The following is a 3,794-nucleotide window of genomic DNA, read 5'->3' on the forward strand; positions in this document are numbered from 1 at the left end:
GGTAAATGTGGGTGCACGCATGCTGCCAGATGTCATGGGGCTTGCAGGCGGATCTGGCAGAGGGCTTGGAGATAGGCTTGTCCCTTTCTTTCGCCTCACCTGCCAGGTCCAGCGCTCGCTCTCTGGTTTGAAAGCATGCGGTTCAGCAATTTCCTCCTCTAGTAGAAGCAGATCTGCCTCTCTTCCTCTGAGGAGGGGGAGTGTATGGGGACTAGCAAGCCTATGGACTCCTCCCAGTCTGTATGGGGAGCTCCTAGAGCTCCTGGTCTGCCTTTTCCCTGATCTGCACACTGAGGTGTCCATATCTTGGGACAGCCCATATGCAGCCCACCTCTTCACCCGACTTGTTTTGCTATGGAGGTTGTGGCTGGCCTATGAGGCTGCTTGGGGAGGAGCACATAGGTCAGTTCCCGAGGGAGCCGGCTGCGCACATTCGGGGCAGTATATTGCATCACACTCAATGCGCCGAGCACATGCTGCTCACATGTCTATGCGAAAGATCTGCTCCCGGAGAGCACTCCTCAAGGGGGGTGCTCTTACTCCTGCACCTACATCACAACCTCTGTGTCATGGTCGATGCCCTGGGCTGAAGTATCCGCCAGCCAGCTATCTTTCAGACGTGTTTCAGACGTGGATCCTGCACAATGTAGAACAAGGCTATTCGATTCAATTGGGGTCTTGTCCACCCTGTTTCGACTGGGTCCTTCCCACTCTGGTGGGAACCGAGCAAGCTCTGGTCATGGAACTGGAAGTAAGCACTCTCCTGAGGAAGGAGGCTATTGAGGTGGTACTTCATAGTTACCAAAAAGGACAGTGGGTTGCATCCTATTTTGGATCTACGTCAGCTGAACCGAGAGGAACTAGAGGAAGCCTGACCAACTGCTCATCTGCTACGGCCCTTCAAGGAGTGTCCTTCCTGCATAAGCAGACCTTGATCAGATGGATCATTAAAGCCTCATATGTGTCCTCCAGTCTCCGCGCTCCATTCAGGGTCAGAGCTCACTTGACCCCGAGTGTGGCAGCCTCTAAGGCTTGGTATTCTAGGGTACCCCTACAAGACATTTGCAATGCTACAGGCTGGTACACCCCGCTGACCTTTGTCCGGTTCTACAACCTGGACCTCAGTGCCACTCCTGGCCCCTCTGGTCAGTCTGGAATGATTGGACACTCGTTCCCAAAGTGTTGCGACGCAGCTCAAGTTTTTGAAAGGAAACGTCTCTAGGTTACGTATGTAACCCTAGTTCCCTGAGGGAAAGATACGCTGTGTCTCTATGGCACACTTCCTTCTCTTTTACAGAAGCTGGTGCCGGCTTCACTTCATGTGCGTTTTAGACATTCTGGTCATGACGTCACCCCGCTGGAGACTGCCTGCTTCAAATTTTTACTGATTACACAGATTATTTCAGAAAAACAAAATAAATTTTACATTTTGTTATCTAATGAATGTATCCAGGCTGAACAACTGCCATATAAAACACAAGCAGAGATAAATTATGATGATCAGGTGATTATGAATGTCTCTGTTTACATCGTTAACTCCCTCTGTCTCATCCACGTTAACCCCAGACTTCTTGTTGCCTTCTGTCTTGCTGAATGTAGCTTCATACACTAGTCTACGTCAGTGGTGTGTGAGAGCCAGGAAATGATACACCAGTGGTAGATTGAAAAAGCCGCGCAATAACAGGAAATAAGTTGATGGGCTGAAAAGGGAAAAATGAAAAGAAAAAATATTGACATTTCACCAAATAGATTATAACTAAAGTAACAAGCCTGTTTGGAAAATGTAAGAAGTAGAATTTCCAAGTTGAAGGCACATAATTGTATGGTCAAGTCAAGTCAAGTCAAGTTTATTTGTATAGCGCTTTTCACAACAGACATTGTCTCAAAGCAGCTTTTCAGAAATCAACAGTTAAGGTGAATGGTGTGCATTTATCCCTGATGAGTAAGCCGTGGCAACTGTGGCAAGGAAAAACTCCCCTAGATGTTATGAGGAAGAAACCTTGAGAGGAACCAGACTCAAAAGGGGAACCCATCCTCATTTGGGTGACATCAAGAGTGTGATCATAAATCTTTCAACAGTACAGAACACTGGAGAGTGGGAACTAACATGAGTACTGGAGTATAAGATTATAAGTGATGTTCTTTCTGCAGTCTTATACAGTCTTTATGGTTAGTAGCTCCTAGTTTTATGAGCTCAACATTTGTGATCATCACAGATCCAGCATCAGCTTCACCATGACAGAGCCTTTAAACACTCCAGGAGGTCCAATGTCAAAACTCCACACATGTAGTGGGATCCAGTTGGCACTGGTACGTCTCAAGATGGTTCGGGATGTTTGCGAGTTCGGCATCTACTTCTTCAAAGGTCCGTAATCATCACGAGGTGGGAGGTGACTGGAGCTGGAGGAACCTCAGGATGCTTCGGGATGGGGAGAGAAAGAGAAGCAGTGGAGAGAAATTAGCGTAGCTGCTGTTCATGATATTAACAGCACAAGTTGATAATGTGCAGGTGATCAGATGTTCTGGAGCACAAGGTTATGATGTGAGACGTATGTTATGTGTAGGCTTTGCTTAAAAGATATGTTTTTAATCTGCACTTAAACTGGGTGAGTGTGTCTGAGCCCCGAACACTGTCAGGAAGACTATTCCAGAGTTTAGGAGCTAAATGTGAAAATGCTCTACCGCCTTCAGTGGACTTTGCTATTCTAGGAACTACTAGAAGTCCAGAGTTTTGAGATCTCAGGGAGCTTGGCGGATTGTAGCGTGTTAAAAGACTAGATAGGTACGTGGGAGCCGAACCATTTAGTGCTTTAAAAGTAAGAAGTAATAGTTTGTAGTCTATTCTAAACTTAACAGGAAGCCAGTGCAGGGATGATAAGATTGGGGTTATGTGATCATATTTTCTTTATCTAGTAAGAACTCTGGCTGCTGCATTCTGAACTAACTGAAGCTTGTTTAATAATGACGCAAGACATCCACCTAGTAATGCATTACAGTAGTCTATTCTGGAGGTCATGAACGCATGGACGAGCTTCTCTGCATCAGATATAGATAACATTTTTCTTAACTTAGAAATATTTCTGGTATGTCTTTTATATCTTCAAGTACACTGCAAAATCTAGTGGAACATCTGTCCAGAACAGGTGGAGGTTATACTTATAGCAAATATGGACCTAAATGTGGAATGGGATTCAAAAAGCATATAAAAATCTTATGTTTAAGTGTCAACAAAATGTTGTCCATGTACTGTATGTATGTATGTATGTATGTATGTATGTATGTATGTATGTCTCTATGTATGTCTCTATCTATCTATCTATCTATCTATCTATCTATCTATCTATCTATCTATCTATCTATCTATCTATCTATCTATCTATCTATCTATCTATCTATCTATCTATCTATCTATCTATCACTTCTAACTACAGTTTTTATACAGGGCCAGATATATATAGCATGTAGGTTATAAGAACAGGGTGAAAATTAAAAATAGGAAGAAGTCAATAAGACAGACTGACAGACAGACAAGCATACAGGCTTAGACAGACAGACAGACAGACAGACAGACAGACAGACAGACAGACAGACAGACAGACAGACAGATAGATAGATAGATAGATAGATAGATAGATAGATAGATAGATAGATAGATAGATACATAGATACATACATACATACATACATACATACATACATACATACATACATACAGTATAGATTTTTAAAACAAAGCATTTTCTACACTACATTTGTAAATACTATATAGGCATCTGCCAAGCACAACATTTCTA

The sequence above is a fragment of the Silurus aristotelis genome (genome assembly GCF_946808225.1).
Source record: "Silurus aristotelis genome assembly, chromosome: 1".
Lineage (NCBI taxonomy): Eukaryota > Metazoa > Chordata > Actinopteri > Siluriformes > Siluridae > Silurus > Silurus aristotelis.